The sequence below is a fragment of the Aphelocoma coerulescens genome, chromosome 1 (assembly GCF_041296385.1).
Source record: "Aphelocoma coerulescens isolate FSJ_1873_10779 chromosome 1, UR_Acoe_1.0, whole genome shotgun sequence".
Lineage (NCBI taxonomy): Eukaryota > Metazoa > Chordata > Aves > Passeriformes > Corvidae > Aphelocoma > Aphelocoma coerulescens.
This window is the reverse complement of record NC_091013.1, coordinates 7171254-7196909: the sequence shown is the minus strand read 5'-3', so window position 1 is coordinate 7196909 and position 25656 is coordinate 7171254. Positions and strand designations below refer to the sequence as shown.

The 25656-nt window shown below is 42.5% G+C and overlaps 1 long non-coding RNA gene across 3 annotated transcripts; it reads left to right on the top strand.

Moving 5' to 3' along the window:
• Positions 1-763: 763 nt before the first annotated feature.
• On the top strand, positions 764-19055 carry LOC138117797 (uncharacterized). Of its 3 annotated transcripts, XR_011154861.1 has the most exons (5): positions 764-1238; positions 2513-2639; positions 14661-14902; positions 18025-18109; positions 18935-19055. It is a non-coding gene; the product is annotated as an uncharacterized lncRNA (long non-coding RNA). The 3 variants fall into 3 exon arrangements; XR_011154865.1 differs by lacking the exon at positions 2513-2639; XR_011154864.1 differs by lacking the exons at positions 2513-2639; positions 18025-18109; positions 18935-19055 and adding an exon at positions 15173-15672.
• The last annotated feature ends 6601 nt before the right edge of the window (positions 19056-25656 follow it).

The following is a 25656-nucleotide window of genomic DNA, read 5'->3' as shown; positions in this document are numbered from 1 at the left end:
CTGCCATCCATTTATTCTTGGCTGATCTTTTGGAGACCAGGATGTTCATGTGATTGCAGGGATGGGTCTGCAGCTCCAGTCTGGTTGCTGCAGCCAGACACTCACACACACATGTAAATATACACACACATCCCTCTGGGAGCTTGTGCAGGCCTATTGTCACGCCAGTATCTGACTGCCAGACCTCTGGTGTCTCTCTAGTATCCAGCCTTCCCCATAGCTGGCTCCCACACCTGTTATCCTACATGGACTCTCCCAGGACTGGTGTTCCCTAGGGAAAAGCACACAAACACACACAGTTTTCTCCAGCTACTGGCACCCAGACACGCAGGCCCTCTGCTCCATGGCTTCACTCCAGCTACTGCACCCAGACACATGCACACAGAACATGTTCCCTCACTCAGGAAAGCAGTAAGAAATGCAAGTTAAAAAGAAAATCAGGGCATGACAAAACAAGCATAATGACCAGCAGCCTGATCACATGCAACTGGCTCTTTTTATCCACTGATCTCTGTATTTTCCATGCTTCTTCCTTCACAAGCAACCTTCAACCTCCTGTTCTTGCCTTTGGTCTTTACCCTTAGAACCCCGTAAGTCTCACACATTCCCACTAACTCCTTTAAGACATCCTGCAGTAAACTTTACGCCATTTCCCAAATGCCCTTGCCACAATGAGTCCTGAACACCTGGAGGCAATAACCCTGCTCATTCTACAAGGCTGTCTGCTGACAGCAGCTCCTGCAGACTGCTCCAACACCCAAACCATGCCTGGCCTGTTGTGTGCTGAGGCCCCTGGCAGTACTCAGGACCAGGTGCTATAGGGTTTGCTCTGCTTGGTACTGTGCTCTGCCCATCTCCAGGCCTTCGTGCTTGTGGTGATTAGCCCTTCATCACATCAACTAACAGTTCCCACCACTGTAAATGTGAGTGGCTCTCAGAAGAGTAATCCCTGAATTTACACCATTGCCAGCAGATCCGAAATTTGATCTTCAGAAGTCATGTGACTCCTGAGTCTTCTGTGCTCATTTGATAGACTTCGACTTCTTCAGCCACTACAGTTTTTACAGTCACACATGGAAAAAGTAATCTCCTGAAGCACATTCACTGCTGCTTTTAGGAAGTCACATTACGAGGTTAATGAGGAATGTGAACAGCATTTAAAGGCTAAACAGTCTGGACCATCTCATGTCTCATTCAGTAACAGGGGAGGAAGGCAACTTCTACCTTTGACTTTCTCGGTAAGGCATTGTGCTGCTGCTTCCTTCTGCACCTGAGCAGTGTGTGTGAGAATGCTGTTTGCCTTCAGGAGGTGACTGGGACAATACCTGATACTGTGTAAGCGGAGTTGTTTTTCTGTTGCTCTTTGAAAGATTATATCCAGAAAACTTAAGACTCTACGCAGAAAACTTGTAATTTGTTTCTGTAAGACGTAAACAGGGAACACTCAATATCAGAGACAACCTGCAGGGTTAGGGATGGGATGGGTCCTTCAGGTTACAGACCAGCAGAGCACACCAGTTGATGCAGTGCATGCAGGAGAGGACCTGGCAAAACATTAATTTGTTGTCATATTAAAAGCAATCCAGCAATAAATCACTGTGTGCAGACCACCTGCTCTCTGCCATCTCCCCCGGAACAGGCAGGGATGTTAGGTACCAACAGCTCTGGAAATATTGAATCTGCCAATATAAATGTTTTGGATTAAACTCTGTGCAAAGGCCGTGTGCATAAACTCACGGGATACACGGAAACATTCCCGGGGTGGTGACTTCAAAACCATTTGCAATCTTCTGTTTACTATTGGCAAACATTTCCAGGAGATTTGTTTGTGAGGAGTATGTGTAGAATTTGGCACCAGAGCTTGAGGCTTTATCCAGCAGCTGCTGAAGGGATGGCACAATACCTGTGTTGCCAGGCTTGACACAGAGATGAACCACTTCTTTAGATTAGTATGGAATTAATTCCTTTCTTGGCTACAGAATAGTTATATTTGATTTTGCCTGCTTGGAAATGATGCTTGAATGGATCAACAATGCTTATGATAATATTTGCCAAGAGCATTTTGTTTGAGTCTTTTACTCATTTTTACTCATTTTTATAAATCATGCATCAGTTTTGAGTATAATGCAGATAACGAAAAGGTCTTGAAAACCAAAACCCAATAGCTTTTTGCATTTCTTACATTCATTTCATAGACTTTATATTGGAATGAATAAAATTGTCTAGAGAAGCAGGCCAGATGTGGTTTTAAAATTCCATCACTAGTTTAATTACCTGGGCTCTTTTGTATAATGAACTGTTTTGGAAGACAGGTCTACTTGTTAGCCAGTGAGTTACCAAAGCCATTTTAAAAATGACTGATGGTATCAGGAGCACAGAGGCTGGTGAGGAATACCTTGGTGCATCCAGTACAAACACACAGTCTACAGTGGCTGTAGATATGGGTTGCAAGACTCAGCAGTGGAGAAAAATTGAACAAGTCACTCCTTGTCCAATTCTTTTTCAAATACAGAGGAAAATGCATTTGGCAGATAAAAGAGGTGACATTACTCTCTAGAGCTCAGACATGTCTCTGCTCCCAGCCAAGCAGCAATCACTGTGACGAACTCAACTCCTCAAACTTTGCAGTGAGGAGGCAGGTGAGACAATTATTGTGCTTGTCTTCCAGCTCTGGGATGGTGGATTAAAACATTATAGTCACTGCTGAAAACAGTGGTTTTTTTTTTGGAGTTCAGCAAATCTATTTCTTGCCAGTGCAAGAAATTCCAGAAAACTGGAATGCAGACCTGGGAAAGATTCACTTAGAATAACAAAGTATATTTTGTCTTGGTACTGGCATATAGACAAACCACCAATTGTCTGAGTGCCTTTTAGTGAGGCAACACTGTTGATATTTTTGAAGACAGAGGAATTCTGGGAATTTAGGACGTATGCAAAGGGATTATATTCAATAGAATTTTGCTGATCTTGAGCAAAAGCAGGAGCTTTCACCACAGCTTTCAAAATCTGCAGGGATTCTTGAGTCATCTGTGCACCCCTGAAACTGCACCAGCAGACACCAATGACTGCTGTTTGCCACTCTGCTGTGACAAATGGGGTGAAGCAGGCTCTGGTTATTTTCTGCCATATGAAGGATATTTACTGTGGCTTGCACTGATAATGCTCCACCAAGCACGAGGCTGGAAATGGTTCTTGCAACAGGTGAGCTACTCTCACCTGTCTGAACACTGAATGGCTGCATAAGTGATGCCAAAGAGAATTGCAGTTGGGGAATGCCTGGGCTACAGCATCCACAGCTACTGTGACTCTTAACAAATACAGGCGCATCCTTGGCTGCCAAGGCAAGGACTTTTTGTACCTTCATTATGAACTGAAGTGAAAAAAAAGTGCAGAAGCCGCAAACTGGAGGTTGCAATTGAAATACAAATCATCAAGAGTGAGATGGAGCTCAGAATAACTTCTCTGAAGATGTAGAAAGAAAAAAATAGACAGTGGAAATTAAGTAAAATACATGGGGCTTTTTGTGTATATGTAAGCAGTGAATTTTATGTGGTACTCATGTTTTTTAAGAATTTCTTTTGAGCTATACATTTGAAAAGTAAAAAAAAAAAAATTACCAAATGAAGGGCTGCTGTCATTAGGCATATACTCACCATGAGTAAGCCATCACTTAGAAAAGGTCATATCTAGATGAAACCTATGAAGAAACTTGCCACCAAAACACATCTTTATTATTTTTCATGACAAGCAGTGACAATGGCTGAAGTTTCTCACCTTGCTTCACAACTAAATAGTGCATCATTTCTGTCATCAAAGGAGCTGAGCTTGCTGGCCTTTGAGGGAGGCCAGAACACGTGCTCTTTAGCCATTAGTATTTTTTTTGTGGTGGGCCTATTTGAAGGTTTTGATGTGTATTTTTGTTGTTGGAGTTGTGTTATTTGCCTTATTTTTGTTAGGCTGTTACATGACACTTTTGTTAGAATTCATTGCAAATATGCCCACATTATATATAATTGGCACATGTGAAATAGATGCAGAGGTACTAAAAGTAGCAGCAATGTCAACAGCAATTGTGTAAAAAGACAGCTACTGCTGATTTACACTTCTAAAGAGTAATTGCATTTAACAAATGATTAGCCAAATGAAATTGTGGTTCTACCTAGAAATATTTTTAAATACAAATTTTGTCTGTAGACTTCCCTGTTTCTAGCTGAAATAGTGCAACATAGAAGTTGATTAGAATTCCCTAACAGTGAACCTAGAGGTTGAATCCTGTTGTTACATTCTATTTTCTTGAATAGTAAAATGATGAACAGTGCAGGTAATGCTGGATAGAGCAATATTCCTTTACTTAATTTTGCAATTTAAAGTTAAGAACATTTTGGTTAATGGAAAGTGAAGATAGTGTTAAGGAGGTTATTATTTCTTGGTGATTTATACAGCAATGGGATTGTATTGTAAAGCACTGAGTTAGAAAAACTGACATGTTAAGTCTCCTTAACTCTCAGGCACTGGAGAATTGCCCTTGGTTCTAGTTGAGTAACACATATTGGCTGACATAAACAAGGTACAAACTGTGTCTAGATTCATTTAGGACTCCCAGGTGGGAAAATTTGAGTTGGTTTTCAATGAAGAGTCTATTATCCCTTGGTAACTGGGAACATTACATATGAAAACTCTGGCATCTAAAATGAGTAATCTTAAATCCAGCCAGTGCTGGCTGACAATGCCATATTCAACTTGTTGAGCTAATCATTGCCTTTAATTACCAGCTATCCATTTTTTAATGCTAGCCATTTCTCAGATGCTCTAGTGAGGTGTTTCCTTAGTAGTGATGCAAATTTAGCAAATTCCTATTAGTGATATGGTGATGTTTTATTGCTAAAAAAACAAGAATAAGAAAAACCCCCCCGACTTGCTGGTTGTGTTATTTCATCATTTCTAAGATAACTCCTCTAGCAGACTGCAAATTCCCTGAGACAAAGACTTTTATGTTTATATTTGTAATCTGCCATTCAGACCAATGGGACAATGTAGTCCATAAACAACAACAGAATGTCAGTTAATTTCAGATTATAGGCTGAATAAGAGAATCAGTCATTGCTTTCTAGGCACAGTTATCGGAGATTTTATGTGGTGATTATCATTAAAGCAGCAAAAATTTCATGTGATCTCATGCCAGCAAAATATCCACAATCAGTCTAAACTAAAAGCCTCTGAGGACTTGCTGGATCTTTCATTTTTTCATGTAAGCGTTATTCTGACAAACCTAATCAACTTATTAATCCAACAACTAAAAAAATATTCTTTTTCCTAATCTTATGTAAATGAATAAGTGCTTACTAGGATGCATCAGCAATACATATTATCTAGCATGGAGGTAATGCTGTTTTATCAGGAAATAAAGGCATACTGATGTGATAGCAATTTCATCTACTTCTAAAACATATAAAGGATAGTGAAAGTCTGAAGATAATGAGTTTCTGAAGCTCAGAATGCCAGAACATCAGTGCTGGAAGATAAGCAACAGCCTCTTATCTTCAGATGTGTTACATGAGGCTGCCTGATAGAATAAAACCAGTGAAAAGTCATATTTTCAATATTTTTTTCTAATTTTTATTACTGTTTCAAATACTACTCCCTTTAATTATGGCAACAGCTGTTGGCAGCTCTGTACAATATGTGTCTGCACAATATGTGTTCTCTTACATTTTGTTCTGCAGAGAGTGGGGCTTCGATTTATTTTTATTTAAAGCTAAAGAAAGGATTTTATATGCTGTTCAATAACTGGAATGCTTAAAAATTCACCTTACAAGGCATGAGGAAGGCCCACAGTTTAAATGCACCATACAACGTCAAGGGAAGTGTGGATTCCTCCTTCTCCTCTTTCCCTCTTCTCAGTGATGTAGGAATATTTTTAAACAAAGAGTGACAATCACATGTATTTTATAGCTTGCTCAAACATTAGTCAAACATCTGCCATACAGTAATGCTGTGATGTGAACTGCAGTCAACTAAGGATTGTCCCTACCAGAAAAATGGATAGATTTATTGGAGAAACCCACAGAAGATGCAAACTTCAGTTTGACCCTGTCTGTTTTCTGCCTTCATTGCTCATTTTGTACATGCATATATATGCATAGATATATATACATTCTATGTGCTTCCAGGCCGAAATGACATTCATGTAGGAATATGGACTCTGGGCAATATTAAAGAAAAGTCCTGTGTGCCTGTGAAACCCAGATCCCCTTTTCCAGTGATATCTGGGGAATGCCAAGTGACTTAAAGATAACATTTAGGCTTTGCTGGCCTGCTTGCCCTTGTCTGAGCATGATTCCATTTAAGCATCATTTTCACTCCTCCCCGCTGACCCTCCTTTGTCCCTTCTGTCTCCCTGTCACTGGCTGTCTCGCTGCCAACAAAAATGTCTAATGATCTGAAAAATGATCTGAACTAGCTGTTTCCATCTGGATCTGTTCCGTGACGTGTTTCCCAGTGTGACCACACACAGCTGTGCTGCCGTGGGCATAGGAGTGGGAATGATTTTAGCTGGGTGAAGTCGATCTGTCACCACCCGTGAGACCATGGCCTCAGCCATTTTTTACCATTTTTCTCCTTAATCTTACTCCAGCAATTAACTCATCAGCTACTGGCACCATGTCTCCTGTCATTCTTGAGCAGCTTTTGATATCCACAGAGGCTCTGCTGGGAATCGGGAAGCAGAAGGAAAAGCAGAATCAGGTTGCCCCTTTCAGGGAAGGGCTACTGTCACGAGTTGGGTTTGAACCAGGCAGAAACACCAATTTAGTGTAGTGGTTTGGTCTAAAATGCTCATTACTGTTTATCTTCTGTGAGATAAGAATTAGGAGAAACGCAAAGCAGGCACCAAACTTGAAAGAATATAAAGAAGTTTATTAACAGACCTAAAAGAAGGAAAAAAAAAATTATACCACCTTCAGAACTCTCCTCCTCCCCCCACCTTCCTCCCTTCTCCCACTGACAATGTAAAAAGACAACGCTTTAGATGTTCAGTCTGTTACCACTTCCATAATAACCTTGTTCAGTCCATTTAGAAAGAGAAGTCTCTTCTTGCTCGTGCTATGAAAACATTATCACAACGAGACAGCCACCCACTTCCAAATATTGTTCACTCCCTGTGCAGGGAGTCCCTCATGCTGTGGTGGCAGAAAGATGTTCTTTGTCACACTCCAAGCTTGGTTGCTGCTTGCCAGTGAGCCCAGCCTGCGTTTCACCTCCCAGAAGCCCAAATGCAGCAGGAGCCCTGACTCATCTATCAGTCTTGAGTCGTTGCTAAGTCTGAGGTGACCCAAGAAAACTTCAGAAGGTTTGGGCACTCACTGGCAGCTGAATGGCAGCCTTGAACATGCTGTTAGCATATAAATGGTAGTCTTAGGTGAGCAAAATGATCAATTGGTGTCAGAGTGTCTTTCAGGATATGTTCTCACTTCTTCCTGGTGAAAGCGAAGACTTGAAGGTAAAAACTTCAGTCATGGAAGAAAAGACATGGCCAGAGACTGCCCACAGGGACAGCTATTGGCTCACAGAGGGACATAAAATGTATTTTCCACCTTCTCAGTTTCCTCTAAGTCAATGAAATTATAATCTGACCGTTTTATTCTGATAACCTTTGAAAAGGAGTCAGGCTTGCCAAAAACCTCTGCTAATACACCGAAGGAAAAGGAAGCAAGTCATAACACATGTTTTGGATCAAACAGTAACATTCTGTTGCACACATCTAAAACACAGTGGAGGGAACAGAGAGTGGCTTTCGAGTGTGCCTGGGGATATGAATCATATATTAGCTCAATATTTGCCCAAAGTGTATAAATCACCAGGATTCAGGCAGCTAAATTTTGTTTATAAGAGCTGCACAAGTAAATGTGTATACTGCAGCCTTGTTTGTCTTAGCTGGGCAATTTGAAGCTCTACCTATACACCAAGTAATATTTAGTGGTTTTTTTCCTTCTTTTTGAACAAGGAAATTGTGTAAATAACACAAAAATGAAAGAAATGTTCCACCTCAGAGACAGCAAAACATCGGCAGCATGACCAAGTTTGACATTCTCATAGATTTGGGTTGGCAACATCGACAGCAATAAGCAACAGATCTATTTCATGTAAATTTAGCACTAGACATAAAAAAAAAGGTGAGTGGTGCCATGTAAAGTCGCCTCAAGAAAAGTTTGGTCAGTCTAGTGAAGATCATGTGCATTTGTGTGAGTCAGTTGACTACTGACTGAAAAGCAGAGTGTGGGGTGGGGCAGCAAGTTTTTGGCTTTGTGGTACTGGGAGAAGAAGGTGAAGGTTTTCTGTCTCCTGTCTGATGGCCTTCTGGCAACTTGTGATCCTCTTGGGCACTTCAAACCAAACCTGCGAAGGGGGAGTTTCTCCAGCCATCCTAATTTATCAATTCCACTAGGTGGGTAAAGGACAGAGGTCTTCTTCATGAATTGTCTGAACAAATTAGTGCTCTGTGTTGGGTTTGGCAGCCCCAGAGCTGCCCAGGTGGCAGACCAACTCTCCAATCTGTTTTTCCACCCTAGTCCCACTGTCCCCTGCCCAGGTGTCAAGACAGAGAAGAGCAGCAAGGGCATGAAGGAGAAATGAGTGGGGTCACCAGAAAGCCTGGGAGATGTGAAGGCAACTGGAGATAACTGCAAGGCAAAATATTACAGGGACATGTACAGCACAGAGGGGACATGTAGTGAACTTAGAGTGCTGGAAGCAGAGAGGCATTGTTTGGGGTTAAAAAGGAAAGCTCTAGGACATTGAACTGCAGGAAATCAAGGTTCAGTAGTTCTGCTCCTCAGGGAACAACTTGTCTTCAGAGCTTGACAGTATTGCATTGTGGTTAAATGTGTCTGGAGGGATTGGTTTATTGCTATCATGATATATGGATCTCCTCCAGATACTTATCTCAGAGGCTGTGGAGGGGTTCAGTTAGCAATGGCAGGCTATAAATGGGGGAGGAGAAGGATGTCAAGCTTAACAGCAGGGAGGAAGGAAAGCTAAAATAATAAATATTGATTTGGAGTACGTCTCTTATTATCTCTGAGTGGACAGGAAAATGTTATAATAACGTGATATGTATGTGAACCATAAATTATCCATGTGGAGCTTTCTGCATTGGTGTTGACTAATCCATGAACCATCCTGGGGAGTGGTTGGCCATGCTGCTCATTCAACAGCTTGAGTTCGTTACTGTATTTCATTGTATTCCTACAGGCTGCACATTTTTATTAGTTTATAGCCATTTGTGGGATGAGTGCCCCAGACTCAAGGAAATCACTTTTGCCAGGTGGTTTGAGTCAGTGAGAGACTTGTCCTAACTTTGGTGATCCTCTGCTCTGTTCCTGCCTGTACAGCTAAAGAGAGCTGAGTAAATCCTGATGACAACATACATTTGACTGAGTTAAAATCTTCCATATGGGTTTTGACCATGCAACTGAAAAGGAGTTGTAAAGCCAAGCCAAGCACTGAACATGCAAATTGAATGCTGTGTTAACCTATTGGTGAGAGATGCTTTTGGAATAGGAGACGTAATTTTTGCATCTGAGATTTATTTGGACTCTAGCAGGAAGTCTCCACTCTCCTGGACATGCAGCTGGCATTTCTTCATGTTCAAATTGAGGTGCTAAAGTCTCAGAACCCAGGGATTACATGTGCAGACACTACATTGCTTCAAATTCATTTAAAAAGCCATGCAATTTTTGATTAGAAAGTGTCCTTCGTGTGGAACAACATGAAAAGGAAAGTAAGATTTATTGTCCAAAAAACAATGCCCAAGTAAAAAATTAATAATGTGACAGCTTGTGATTCCTTAATACATAGATCAGATGGAGGAAATGTTAATGATGCTATGAATATCAAGTTTTCCCCATGCCAGAGTCAAGGTGGAAAAGTCAACCAAAAAGCCAGTGGCAGATGTTCACCATTTGGTCCTTTTTTTTTGTGGTCTGGTGAGCAGATCAATATATGCAACTAAGGCATTGACATCTCCTTAAGTCTGAAAGTACTGATATGGTGTCAATGCCTTAGTTGGGTATATTGAAGAGGATATATTAAAGTTTTTTGTGTCTCTTAGAGTGTTATTTCGTGCTACTTGCAGAAAGACATGGTGGGTTTAGGGTACACCTATGCTGGTGTTATGTGTAAGCTTCCCAGTCACACTTTTGTCCAGTTTCCATTTTTTTTTTTAAAGCTTTGCTTAGATTCAGCAATTATAGTGCCATTCTGAAATAAACCAGGTCTGCTTAAATCTGGGATATTTTCTGATTTTGGTAACCTTTCTGTTCTACAGAATTTGAGCTACAGGCTGACTGAAGGATGCACCTTCACCTGCCCACATGTGACACAAAGGAGGACTTTCTTTTATATTTTCCACTCTAAAATTGCACGATTTTGCTTATTCAGCATAGCTTGTGAGGCTCAGGCCATCTCTTGACTGTGTACAAAGTATGTGGATGCTGAGAAAGTACATTTAGTTCCACCTGAGTTCCCTGAATTGTGCAGGTACAGTCCTTGTGCAGGGGCTGTGTGGGACTCTCCCAGGCAGAGTCTGGCAGCAGATCCACGATCAGGCAACAGCCCAAGCCTGAGAAGCTGTGAATCCTTCCCTCTCCCTCTTGTAGTGGGAAACAGTGCTGCAGAAATCAGCTATTGTATTTGTCTGCACAGGAGGGTGACACAGAGGAAAATCAAAGCCAATTAACTGGTGCAAAACCAGATTGCATCATTAGCAATAAAAAAATAGGATGCTTTGGTTTTAAGACTTTTTTTTTTTGTATCTATGACATTGCATTTATACTATTTCTTCTCTTAATTTATGAATTTTTGTATTTTTTTTTTTTATTCTGTGTACTGGTCTGTGGAATTGTGTGCAGAAATGTCTCTTATCATGGTGTAATTTGCATGTATGGTGTTGCATGGGCCAAGAAATGTGCTGTGTTCAAGGCTTTGAACTTGAAACATATTTGAAGGGTCTGATTTTGCACAACGTGTGAAAATCAGATCCCTGTAAAGTTCCACATGTTAGATGCCTAAGATGAGTTCATGCAGGATCAGTGACCACTAAGAAATGTATTTCTCCTTACCAGATCTCCTCAATTAGGAGGAGACATTGTAAGAGACAAATTATGGATTTTGTTTAAGTTATTTTCCTTTATTAGAGCACTGCTGCTCTGAGTATTTGGGAAGGGTTGCTTCTACTGGTGCTCTTTGCTGTTGGGACTCCAGTGCAAATAACCAGCATCTGCCACCATCAGGGTTTTTTTCTGAACATTGTTCTGTCTGACATTACACAGTTTTTCAAAAGGAATTCTTGTAAACCTTTGAAACGCCAAAGTCTGACTGCTTTGAAATTTTAAGTGTCAAATATTTCTTCAAAACTGGGGACAGTAAAATGAAAGCTGAACAGCCACCTCTGCCCACACAAACAATTTTTTTTTCCATTTTCAAATGTTTCTGCTGCTGGTTGCTATTGGAACTTTGGAAAGTCTTTCTAGTGCTTGCAGTGTGACACAAAGATGGGACTGTTTCATTTTTCATTTTCAAAGACTAGGAAATTTCAAAATTATTGAAGGCAATAAAAAGGAAAATGAAAAGCAAAACCAGAACAATTTTGATGTTACTGATTTTACAGTGCCAGTGTGAAAAGCAAACAGGAAAAAAAGGAGAAAGTCTCTCTCTGTGTATGTATCTTGAATTTGTTAGGTTTCACATTTGAAGGTTTTTTTTGTCTGTTTTTTGTTTGTTTGTTTGTTTGTTTTTAGGTTTTTTGGTTTTTTTTTTGTGGAAGATTCTGATTAACAATAAAAGCAATTCTTCTTTGAAATCCAAATTTTAGTTTTCAGATAGTTTTGAGAATAAGTCTGGCCTGTTTTTAGGAAAAAAGAATCTCTTCTAGATATGAAGTGAAATGTCTTTTGATATCTAAGGAATGCTACATTTGGACAGTTAAGTTAGAAATAACTAATAATATGTTCATTGATTATATGTCTTTGAATCCAACAATCCTCCTTTACTGAATTATGAGAGAAAATTAATTAAACCCACTTGCTAGAAAGAACTATTTTGTGCCTCTTCCTGTAAGCTAAGAATGTCTTCTGCAAATATGAATAAAGGCTATTAATGTTACATGCACTGAATTTCAAGGAAATTTCTTGCAATATGTAAAAGTAATCATGTGCAAATATGTTTGCAGACTGGAACTGTATTCTCACCCAAATATATAATGCAGTTTCCAGGTGGTAGCTATCTGATACTATGTCTATTTTTGTTTTAACACAATGAATACTCAGCAGCAGAGTAATACTGCTCACTGCCTTTTGCTTCTAATATTGTTCATGGCAGAAATCCAATTTATACAGTGCAAATAATCATTATTTCCAATAGGTTGAGGATCTTTCCTGGCAAGAGCATAACCAATGCCTTCTACTCCTACTTGTGTCATTCATGGTATTTCAGTGATGTGAGTTAGCATATAAAATCCATTACCCATAGAAAGATTGTGGGAGTGGGGGGGAGAAAAAAGAGAAAAGAACACAGGGAACGTTCCTAGTGCTGCCAGGCACAGGGAATTAAAGCAAATAGCAAAGCAGGTGGAAAAAATGTGACAAGGAAGTTTAATACCCTGAAGAAGTACAGGGAGCTTGTGGCCCTGGGGATGGTTCAGTGCCCTCCCATCATGCAGGGGAGTTGGTGTTGTTCAGCAGCACTTTTACCAGGGGCTTGCCACAGTCCCAAGCCCTTTCCTAGATAGCTCTGGATGCACAAAGAAAGGACTTCAGCAGCAGTCCCTTTCTCACCTGGAAGGCTGCAGGCACTCAGTGCCAAGCACTGCTCCTCAATTGTCTTTTGCATGAAGCCTCCAGCAGGATGCTAAAGCAGAGCATGTTTTCATCGCCGACTTTGCGAATGGGAGTGACTCATGTGCCATCTGTTTTGTCCCTCCACCACATCATATGCGCTCCCTGTTTGTGCTGGATAATGCATTTGCCATCTATTAAAGGGAGAGGAAACTTTGGAACAGCCAAAACAAACATGCCTGAGAAAGGCTGAAGTTTTTGAAGGGGTCTGGTGGGAAAGCCACTGCCATTCTCAGTTTCCATTGAAACATGTGGTTCTGGGGCAAGGACGTGCCAAGTGACAGCCCATGCAAATCTGGCAGTGAGCCAGGGATTCCTCAGTGTGCTGATTTGGACAAATTTGGAGGAATATATCCTCTGATAGAAGGCAGGTTACAACCAGCCCTCCCCACCAGGTTCGGGAAAAATAAAGAAATTTTCCTCGGAGGAAAGTGAAAGAGATAAAAACTATTTAGTTAACAAACACACAGAAAAAGGATAATAATGCTAATTAATAAAACCTCTCGCTGTGCAGTGAAACCTGGGAAGATTTCAGAGTCCTTCTGTCGGTGTTGTCTCTCTCCTCCTCCTTGGAGCTGGGTCAGTGTGGGCCCACCTCTGGGGCCTCGGTGGAAAATTCTCCCAATGTGTTCTGATGTTGAAACAGTCCAGAAGAGAAAAAGGGAAAAAAACCCTGAAGATCCAGGAAAACAAAATTCAACTCTCCATCTCCCTGTGGAGAAAAGGAGCCGAAAGCTGGCTGAAAAGCAAGAAGGGTGCTTCCTGTGCTCTTCTCCCCACAGCAGGAGAACGCAGAGGAGTGTGTCTGTGTCCTTGAACAACTGCCTTGAAAAGTTTGCTTGGATTTTTTTCCTCTCCCCCCTCTCAGGCTCAGTTTAAAGGCACAGAAAGGCACAAAATTAGTTTCTGGGCATAGAGCAGCGATAGGGGATACAGCATCATAAAGTCACCCCAAGACACTCAGTGTCCAAGGCACAGACGGGAGCCATAAAGGAAAAGGGACAATCGGCAGGTTCAGAAAGGCTGAGGAGATATTCAGCACCTCCCTGAGTGGTGAGACTTGCTGTAGGACCCTGAAATCTTATCTGGGGCTTGAAAGGTGCTTGAATAAATGAATGGAAAAAAATTTCCATCAAGAGAACTAAAACACAATGACAGCATCTCCAGCTCATTCTGCAGTGTAAACTCTGCATGTTGCTGGCACTAAAACTGGGGATCCGAAATCACTAAGCCTTGTAACAGACTCAAAACACTGATGCCAGAATAAACTGGAAAACTGGATTACTGGTGCCTTGGCCATTCATAGGCTGAAATTCTACCAGACTTCTTGCCTCTGGGGTTGCAGTGTTCAGTTAAAGATTCCACCAAGGTGGCAGTAGCCCCATCTGAGGAGAAGGACTGCGCTGAGGAGCAGCCAGAACATGGCACTCTCCACCCTTTTCCTAAAATAGTGTCTAATACTGCCATAATATGCTGGTGACAGTGCTTGCTAACAAGACATTAATAGATGGCATCATTGGAGGAAAATCAGTAAAAACTTGGGCTCTTAAGCATTACATCATGACAGTAAGCAAAAAGCATAAGCAAGTCCAAGGAATGACTTACAGCCCAAGAAACAGCCTTCCCTCAACAAACTCTTTCCCTTGATGTCCTTCTGTTACATGCTTGTGCAGCATCCCTCCTAGGATAAAGATTTTATATTGATACAGAAGTGCAAGACGTGCTGTATAAATGTGTTAAAAATATGTCTTGATTTTCCTGTCATTTCAGGTCCTCCTCAGCGAGCAGCCTGGCTCCGTCACATCCGACACCCCACGAAGAGTTCACAGGTTTGGTGACATAGTTTCAGCCTCCCAGCTCAAGCCTAGACATGAGCCAGGATGTGTCACAGCCTTGGTTTGTGTTCCTCCCTAATGAGTGAAAATGTTACCTAGCTAAATGAGTATGAGGAACAAACTGTACCTACCACCAGAAAAGCTCCCTCGAAAACAGTTTCCAAACATATGCATGAGGTAATGAGCCTGTTTCCCTGCCTATGTGTCACAGCACTCTGTGCTATTCTGGTTGTGTTTCTCAAGCTGGCATTGCTTCTTTAATGTGCTCGCTCCTGGTCTGCTCTGAGTCAGTCTCTGCACAATCTCAGGCTGCTTTTGTGAGGAGCCGCCGGGCAGCTCCTGCCATCCCCAGCATGCTGCTGGATGGAGCCTGGTCTGCAGAGCTCTAAGGAGCTCTCCTGCTCCTTAGTTCTTACCTCTCCTGTCTCCAGCTATGTTTTTTTTCAGCGTGATGTGAGACTGATGGCAATGGGGAAAGGCCCAGGAACCATCCCAGTCGCTCTCCCCCCGCCCCCTCATCAGGAACAACAGCAGCAAACCCCCAGTGGTGTAATTCACCACAAGTGCATTCAGAAAATAGGAGTGAGGAGTTCAAAAAGCTCAGCCTTTTGCTTATGAAATCTCCGAGAGCTTCTGGTGCCTTACGTCAGTTTTGTCAACAGTTTGCAAATCTTTTTTTTCCCCCCTCTGGAAACATTTGTCACAGTAGATTATTTTATCTTGTGCTCCTGTATGTAAAATGCAGAATGTTAATACTTTATTTGGCTAAACATGTGTAATTTGGGAAGACAGGTGAAGTGATGGATTAATCATCAGGCTTTTAACTCTAGGTCTTGTTAGCTGAAGTTTAAAACGTTGCTTATTTGAAATTACAGTGCCGGTATGATGTCTAAGTGGAAGCTCTTTACATATATAAAATAAAGCTGCTTTTGCAGTTGATAATAAGTGAGAGGATTGATTTAAGATCTGTCATTTTCTGTCATACCTGGATGTTGAGATAGACTTATGACAAATAACTCAGTGGCAAAGCTACAGCTACTAGAGTGGCAATAACATTTGCCTTCTGCTTTCTATGAATATCTCTAAGCCTTGACCTACAGGACCTTCCCTACTTATTGTGGGAGGGTAATTTTACAGACAAAAAAATTACAGACATCTGGATAAGTGGGTATGAGTTGAACCCAATTTTGCTGCTCTCATTGAGTAGAGAAATTGCCCTTTATACAACTCACAGATGTCCCAAGTCACCTTCCTCAGTACCTGCTTATAGGTTTTGTGCTCAAGACATCTCAACTTCAGAAGAAATCCTTCTTAGGAAAGCATGCAGTATTGTCTGGGAAGATAGGGATACTACTGCTTTGAATTTATGCTGTGGAAGAGAGAGGTGAATATTAGTTTTGTCAGAATGGCAATTGAAGTAAAAGAATGGAAAAATGTTCCTCTGATGCTGAGCCAAGAATGGTATTTTTAAGGATTCTTCACTGAAACTCAAATGCTTTATTTAAACTAAAAAGTGATTTTTCATTTTGGGACTATTTAATCCTTTTAACCTTTTTCTGCTTTAGATTTTATTTAGATAAATAGCGTTCTTGCAGAGAAATTGTTTGCTTTGTTGTCAGACAGAACATGTTGGTATTTCTGAGATGAAACATTGATTAAACAGCATCCAAACACTGTGTTTTGGTGTAATATTCCCAGCTCTGTTTCACAACAAAGTTTTTAGTTCCCAGGGATGTTTTGCCCAGTTGAGGATTGGGCTGGTCTGAGTCAGTCAAGGACAATGAGCAGAAAATTCTTCCTAAAAGAGAGACAAAAGAGTATTTTGAAAAGCAAATTCTTCTTCCTTGACCAGTGCTGGAGGGAAGCAGTTGATTAAGCAGTTGATCATCTTTAGTGATGCTGGATGATGCTCTTCTACATCCTACTCCCAGGAACTGGTATTTCTTATCTTTCAGATCTGAGGAGAGGCACAAAAGACCTGTGTTGCTAATTGGTACAGCAGCTGGCATATAGTAATTTGTTGCCAGAGACACACACTTTGCATTTAAGGGTTCTAACGTTTCAATTTCATTTGTGGCTGCCCTGTCTAGAGGTGAAAGCTGTGATGTCTGTGTTCAAGCCCAGTCTGTTCATGATGCTGAAGACTCACCTTGGCTGCCAGAGTATATTTTCCCATCCATGGGAAATATAATTACCCTGAACAAGAAAGGGAAGTGTGAGGAAATCATGCTGAGCCTCACAGCAGCCTGGGGGCATGATGTTGGAGCAGCCTTGCCACCACTAGCAGTGCACCACTTGGCTTTGTGCTTCCACCCTAGCTGATGTCCACCTTAGCATGCCTTTGACAGGAGAAACTGTGGGAAACGACATTTTCAGGGGTAAAACAGAAGATGAGGACTTGCCAGCATTTATCATCTGACAATTAGCAAGTAAACAGGCTGGCAGCAACATCTAAGATTATCTCCTCTCTGCTTGGGACTGTGTTATGTTTCAGTTGAGCTTAGGATGGAAGAGAAGGACTTGTGTTTATTTTTATCTTCAGCTTTCATGTTCATAGCTGTCTGTGTTCCAAGACACTGCAGTGCCTGTGGCTGGTCCAGGCTGGAAGGTGTTGGGGTCCAGCAAAGGACTTCAGGGGAGTCACATTGCTGTGAGACCACACAGACACAGTGCCACAATGTGAGATCACCAACTCCAAGGCAGCTCAGACACACCCTTTTTCCAGAACATGTGGTTAGATCCTGCCATCATTTGCCTTCCCAGCAGGAATTTCTTCTAAACTGCCTGTTACCTGCTTTTCTCTTTTTAAATCACTGTTCATAGCTGGCTGTGTTTAGTTTGTATTTACACAGTTTTCCTGCACTGAATAGCCACCATTTTATTTTAATTATTGGAACACAATAAGAAAAAGAGTTGGGAGAAAAGGAATCAGCTGTGGAATTATCTATTCAGAGCATTGGTTTCCTGTATTTACTGACCAGTTTTTCACTTGCCCAGATAAAGGTATTTTATCCTACTTATCCATCCTTCCTTCCTTCCTTCCTTCCTTCCTTCCTTCCTTCCTTCCTTCCTTCCTTCCTTCCTTCCTTCCTTCCTTCCTTCCTTCCTTCCTTCCTTCCTTCCTTCCTTCCTTCCTTCCTTCCTTCCTTCCTTCCTTCCTTCCTTCCTTCCTTCCTTCCTTCCTTCCTTCCTTCCTTCCTTCCTTCCTTCCTTCCTTCCTTCCTTCCTTCCTTCCTTCCTTCCTTCCTTCCTTCCTTCCTTCCTTCCTTCCTTCCTTCCTTCCTTCCTTCCCATTGCAGTTTGCTGCACTGGAAGAGGAGCTGTTCAAGCCCTGTTTTGCCCTAGTCTGAGCCTCTGTACTTTTTGGAGGATAGGATTTGTTGGGTAAGTGGATTAACGTCTTTCTTTTTGCTGTCCAGGGCTGCATCAAACTGCTACTAAAACCATGAGATAGAAGCTTTGGCAGTTAAAACTACATATTTTCAGTGCTGTTGCCTTCTTCACAACACACATTTGAGACCTCCAGGTGGTATCTGCCGTCTGAGAATTTTATCGGGTTTATTTTCAGATTTTAAATAAAGGGATGGACTCCATTTGGGAAGCAAGTTTATTATCACCCTCAATGGCCTGTTTGTCACTGTGCACAGGCGGATGTTAAATCTGCACTTTAGAAGATAAGAATGAATTCTGCTGATTGTGCTTTCTTTGGCTCCAGGATTGTGTCCAGACATCTGAGCTGTAGGAACAGGGAGACAGAGCAGGTGGACCACGTTGTTTTATCAACTGCTTCAATGTGCAGCATTTAGAGTAAAAATCCCTGTCTTCACAATACTCCTGTTCCACATCTGCTTCCCAGCCTCCCTCTCATGCTGCCCTTAGCTCTGCCACAGGAATTACGTAGCAGCAATGTTGGTCACAAACACAACTACAGACTCTTTTATTGAGCCAAGAGCAATTTCAGAAATGGGACTGTGTCTGCCAGGCAAACACATGGTCCAGGTCAGAAATAGGTTAATTAAAATGAGATAAGCAGGGCAGGAAGTCCTGAAATAGATAATATTAGTTGGTATGAACTTGACTTTGAAACTAACTTAATAGTTTTCCTTTTCAGAGAGTTTATTTATTTTCTAAATATGTTGGTCAAGGAGGAGAGGAAATGTGATTAAATGAGATTAAATGACTTTTAATTCACATTTTTTCTCTTTCCAGCTGTGTGCCTGCTACTCCTTGTGTTGAAGTCAGTGCTCTTGCATTCAGTGGAGACAGAACCAGAGCCTGAATAAATAATTACATGCAGCTTAGTGAAAAGTGCTCCATGTGGAATTTCAGAGTTGTGATGACACTGGATGCAGCAAACTCTCATTTAACATGGGTAAAAGACTGTGTGTGCTAAAGCAGAGGTCTGTTCATTTGCTTAATTAAGGTTCCTAGAGTCAAGGCAATGGGGAGGGATGGTGGAGGGGGAGAAGGGAGGAAGGGAGGAACAGAGAAAGGGAGGGAGGGAGGGAGGGAGGAAGGAAGGGAGGGAGGAAGGAAGGGAGGAAGGAAGGGAGGAAGGAAGGGAGGAAGGAAGGGAGGAAGGAAGGAAGGAAGGAAGGAAGGAAGGAAGGAAGGAAGGAAGGAAGGAAGGAAGGAAGGAAGGAAGGAAGGAAGGAAGGAAGGAAGGAAGGGAGGAAGGAAGGGAGGAAGGAAGGGAGGAAGGAAGGGAGGGAGGAAGGGAGGAAGGAAGGGAGGAAGGAAGGGAGGAAGGAAGGAAGGAAGGAAGGAAGGAAGGAAGGAAGGAAGGAAGGAAGGAAGGAAGGAAGGAAGGAAGGAAGGAAGGAAGGAAGGAAGGAAGGAAGGAAGGAAGGAAGGAAGGAAGGAAGGAAGGAAGGAAGGAAGGAGGGAAGGAAGGAAGGAAGGAAACGAAAGAAACTTTTGGCAGCTTGAAGCATTTCGCCTGAGAAGGACAGGAGGTGGCATCAAATCTCTCCAAAGTCCTGTCACCTTTTTCCATGGGCAGGATTTATTCATGCAAGTCTACAACCAGAGCTACCTCAAAGCTTATGCCGGCACCCACATGCAGGTGTCAGGTCTGGTTTACCTTGTGCACAATTAAACTCGCTTGTTACAGTGAAAACAAGCTCTCTTCATCTCTCTCCTTGTGCAGAGAGAACAGTTTTGTTCTTCTCCAAGGGAGACATGCTCTTTGGTGACATAGATAACAGCTGGGAGGTGTAGATGGCCTATACAGGTGACTTGAAAATCATTAGACGAAGCTATTAATGAAAATAATTCTCAAAGCATACTTCCAGGGGGCTGCAAACAACAAAGCAGGAGGTGTACCTGCACCAGGGTGTCAGGACACCAACCCACAGCCTTGTCAGACCTGACAGAGCCTTGTCAGGGTGTTGCTATCCTGGCTGGGATGTCAATACTTTCTGAATTGCACAGGCTTAGTTAGTCCCCCTGATACATTGCCTGGTTGGCAAATTCAGCGTTCCCTGCATCCTAGATATCTCAGAATCGAGGTTTAGACTGGAAAGCTGTAATTCCTTCAGCCACACACTACTGAGGAAAAGAATTTATTTCCTCTAAAAGTCAGATCCTCCATGAAATGAACTTCCCAGGACTTTTTGGCAGCAAGAGGTATGTTTTTCTCTGAGTGGCATTCTTCATATATTGACTGTGCTTCCCATGAAATTACAAATACATTTAACATGAAATTGGCCTAATTTCACTATCAATTTTCTGATTTTCACCTTTAGAGAAGGATCTTACAATGCTTAGTGATTGGGCAATAAAATGACAGAAGAAATTCAATGTCAATAGATGCAAAGTGATGCATATGGGGGAAAAAAGCACTCCAGGATGACACAGAATGACAGTTTCTAAATTAGCTTCTGATGTTCAGGAAGGAGATTTGGGAGTTGTTACTGACAAGTCCCTGTGCAAATCACTTCATTGCTCAGCGGTGGTCAAAAAGATTGTTAGGAATTGTTAGGGAAAGAATAGAGAACAAACAGAAAAAATTAGTTATGCTACCACATAAATTCATGATGCATCTTTATCCTGAATATTATGCAGTGAACTCATCACCACAGCTTGGAATGGAGAGCTGAAAGTGCCCCAGAAAAAGGGAGAAGCAGGCTCAGTGAATGGAGTGACTTTTGTTTGAGGAAAAGCAAAATACACTGGGTATTTTCAGCTTGGGGAAGAGATGAAGCCTGATAACGTCATGAATGGTAATGGGTAGTTGAGGAAAGAGATTAATTACCATTCCTGACAATATAAGAATAAGGGCTGATGAAATCAGCTGGGCGTTTAAAAAGGGAACACTTCACCACCCAGCATGTGGTGAAGTTGTGCAAGTCATGGCCACGGGATATTAGGGAGACCAAAATAACAAATGGGCTCAAAAGCTGATGGGGCAATTTGGCAGAGGATAGGGCCATCAGTTTCTGCTCAAAATTGTGTCCAGGATGAAAGCCCAGAAGTCCTTATGTCACCAGAAGCTGTGAGAGAGGGGAGGGCCGCTCAGTGCTTGCATTGCTTCTCGTGTGCTTCACCTGAGCGTTCCCTTCTGACCACACTCGGGGCATGGAGCTAGGTGAAGCTTTGCTCTTTGGTGTGACAACTGTGTTCTTCTGTAAAGCTTTTAAAATTTATGACTGACGTATTTATTTTTATTTGTGTGCTTTTCTGCATCTTCCATCACTGTCTCAAGTGGGAGACCTGAATGTATCAATGTGTTTGTCCCTTGCAGCTCTTCAAAATGTCAGAGAAACAGCCCAATCCCCATTTACAAAGGGATTGTTGCCCCAGGAAGAGTCTGCTGGGATGGGAAAGGCCCTGAGGGACTCACAGCCACCTTCCTCCTCCTCCTCACACTCTGTGTGGTGCCCTGGAGAAAGGGCCATGCAGACCTTACCATGCCAGCACTTCTCCTGCCAGCCCTCCCAGGACTTGCCGCCCCTGGGCTGCATCCAGTGCTTATGAGTAAGGCACAGAGAGAGAGGAAAATAAAACCCCTCAGTGCAGCAAAGCCCTCAAGTCCTTAGTCAACACTGAAGTGAAGCCTACGTGGTTTGGTCAAAATCCAGCAGTACATCTGTGGAAAGGTGGGAGCTGGATCCAACCCTTTTCTGGCTTGGATAGTAACCTGTAATTAGACTTGTCAGACGGTAAGACACCTAATATATCCTTCTGCAATATTTTTTTATGGGGAATTATAAGGTAGAATTGAGCTGTGAGCTGTAAAACCTGCCTGCAGAGGCACATGGCAGAACAAAGGAGCACATGGCGACACAGACAGGCTCTGTCTCCACCAGGCCCTGGGGGAAGAGGTGTCACAGGGCAGACCCCTACAAAGTGTGATGCTGATGTGGCAACACAAGATAGCTCATGACATATAAATAAATACTGTGCCTTAGAAAAGTGTGTAAAACCAACTCAGTCCTTTGAATAAACGATTCCGATTCCCTGCCGGTCTGGGTCCGAGACTCGGTTGCTGACATTTTTCCTCTTGGTGTAACTTTTTCTTGTATCCAGTGTGCTGCAATTCTGGGTTTTTCTCTTTATAGCAGTTAGTTTCTCGGCATAGTCCCTGACCACAAATACTTTTGAGTGGAACATCTGGTTCTAATGTGTGCTCTAGAAATGTTACTTTTTGCAATATTCCATTTGTCTCCCAAACAATACTTTTCCTCTTGTTTTTGCCCAGAGAATCTTGTAAGCTGATCAATATCTGAAGCAGCAAAGGATCCATTTGAGAACAAAGGCTCCAAGAGCCACATAAACAATTTCCCAGAACTCAAGGCAGTTGAGGAGAGGTACTTTGCAGAGCAGCCATGCACACAGGAACTCTGCAGGGCTGCCTTCCTCATCTTTCTCCATGTTCCATCCTACCAGTTACCACTACTGCAGAAGCAATCCCAGCTTGTTTCCATGCTGGTGATCCCATCTAACTTTTTGGTTTGCAGTTCTCCTTCACTTCTAGTCTAACCCTTTCAAATGCTCAGAGGAGGAAATATTGCTATTGCCTGGTTCCTTCTGTTTTTTCTCACTGTCTTTACAGCTGCCTTTTCAGCTGCATTATGTGAGAAAACAAAACTTCACCTACATAGAGCGGGAGCACTGCCCTGCATAAAACAGGCTGTGTAGTCAGTAAAGCAGAGGTACAGGATGAAGCAGGAATGTTTAATATACTTTCAGGCACAGGGAACATGAAAAGGCTGCTGAACTCCAGAGAAAACTCCAGTGCTCTTCTGGCATGTTTGCAATGATGATGTAAATAATATATAACTCCTGGAAGGAGCGTAGGAATATATAAGGTTTTATGTAGGGGAGCACTGCACGCATGTGGGAGATTCAGATGTGTCTACAAATCACGGGCTGGATGCCAAGCACTGTGTGCCCACTGTAAACGAGGCTTGGGGACTGAATTACTTAAGTAATTAAAGTGGATTGTGACTCACATGCTGAAAGGGTAAATTGTGCACTGCCACAATCCACTAACTTATTTAATTTTGGAAAACCAAAGCTCCCCAGTGGTGGGGGAGGAGGATTTATTATTACATTATTTTATCTCTGCAAGCCAAACTGTAGGCAACACAATCATGGTTTTTAAGAGTTTGCCTGGGCAGGGTTGTGTTGCTGGCCAGCCACCTCAACATTAACATATGGCATGGAGAAATAAAGCATGATTCAAACATGAGAAAAAATGCAGCTTAACCATTTTAAAAGCCCCTTTAGGGCTTTTGCTGTAGGTAAACAAAGCTAAGCATGCTTTGAGGAGCCTGCTGTCCAGATGGGTTGCAGCTGTGCAAGGTGGAGCTTCCTCTGCTGTGGTGTTCCCACCCAACCCAGGGTGGGCACAGGAGCACTGGATGGAGGAACTGGGGGTTTCAGCCTTCAAGGAGCTGAGGCTGGAACCCTACTCAGCTCCCAAGAGCCTGCCTCATAGATTTCTGTGTCCTAAAAACCTATTAGTTTGCTTTCTGGCACTGGAGACTTGCTTCTCCAGCTTTGTGTTTTGGGGCACACATGGGATTCAACTGCCCTGTCTCTTTGGACATCCCTTCTCCCAGACATTCCATCTTCATTGCAATACAGAAGGTAGAAGAGAAGATCTCAACTCAGCTATTGCCTCCCATTCCAGTGCAAGATGTCCCTGCCCATGGCAGGGAAGCTGATGACCTTTGATCTCCCTTCCAACCTAGGCCATCCTATGATTCTATGATTCTCAATTCATTCTTTTCATCGTATTCCTCCCTCCTCTCAACCCAGAGAATATGCCCAATGTCCTTTTCAGTGTTAGAATCTGCAGCTCTTCTTTTCTCCCTCTGCTCATCCATCCATTTAATGCTTATCATAACCATGAATGTTTGCCATATGGGCCTGTCTCTTGATATTTTAATCTGCCCTGAGTTTTGGGTCAGTAATAAGCAGTAGGAACAATTATAAAAATATTTGTCACACTTGAAATAAACCAGAATTATTTATTTTATTCCTCTGAGGCCTGATTCCTAATATAGCTTTTTGGACACCTGAGAAAGTGCTTACATTGAGATTTTCTTCTGACTCTGTTGAAGTGATGCCAGTAGGACAGAGATTTCTGTTATGATCCAGCTTTTAAGAGGTGCTTCTGCCCAAATCGAGGTGCAAATGAGACCATATGCTGAAGTCAATAGTAGAGATTTTATTTAACAGTAAGTATGAGGCAGAGAGACAGAAGAAATAGGAAAGGGGTCAGAGAGTGAGAGGGACAGATTAAGCAGAAAGATATCACCACCCTGTGGATCCCGTGGTGTCCCACTGGTCCTTCTTCACCCTGGTTTTTAGTGGTGGGGGTCCCAGAGTTGTTCTTCTGGGTTATCACCTTTATACAGTCCAAATTCTGGGTATCCACATGTGTAGGTGCTGCTCCTGTAACTTGGGACAGCATGGGTGTAAGCAGTTGTTTTCTTTCCCACATTTTGCCATAGTGGGAATTTTTGTCCAGGTGCAGTAACCAGCAGGTTACGCAGATTTGCCTCACCAGGCCTGGAATTGGTGCCCCCCTGTTGCAAATTCCTTCCTGTGCTTATTTCAAGTTCTCTCTGTGGTGGCTTGTCTTATGGCAAGTGCCTTCTGTGGCCTTGACAGTGTTTTGAGACAGGTAACTGCATTGCTTAAGTCCTTACAACTCCCTGTGTAATCATTTGCATGTTGTTAATGTCATTCATATTCACATGGTAAATAGGATAAAACAGAGGAAATTTATTTGTGTTGCTGGAGGTCAGTAGAAATCTCAATCATTTTACAAAACATGTCTGGGAAAACAGCTGGCTGAGATAATTGCACCAGAGACACCTTGGTCACTTTGCATAGCAGCCAGCACCCTCTTTGAAACCTCCCCAGAAATATCTCCCAGCTTCAAGCCTGGGCTCTGGCGTTTGCAGCACAGGCATTGCATACAGCTGTGGAGAAAAACTGCTGCTGTGTGCTTCCCCCAGCAGCTCCAGGAGCTCGGTGGCTGGGGGAAGAGCCTCCATTGTGATGGAGAAAAATGAGAGGAACTGGCTGAGAGAGCTCTGAAGGAGCAAGGATGCCACATTTTGGTGTTTTCTGAAGCTGCATGACCTTTGATATTAATAATTCAACAGACAGGTACAAAGCAGGCACTGACTTCATCTGCTGCTTTTTCAGGTGATCACAACCCTGGTCACCCCCTCAGTGCTGCTGGGTGGTGCTAGTGGGATCTGACTTGGAGTTCCTGCATAGCAGGGAAGCCCCACGAGGGGAGGGCTGCTGCCAGCAGCTGCCCAGGAAAGGTTTCTCAAAAGTCAGAGGGATCCGGTTAGAAAATTAAGCAATTTAATCAATGTCTTTAGTAAGAACTGCTTCCACAGATGCCCTCGTTTATTAAAACTATTCTTTGACCTGAGAAGAAAAAATTTCATTTTACAGGA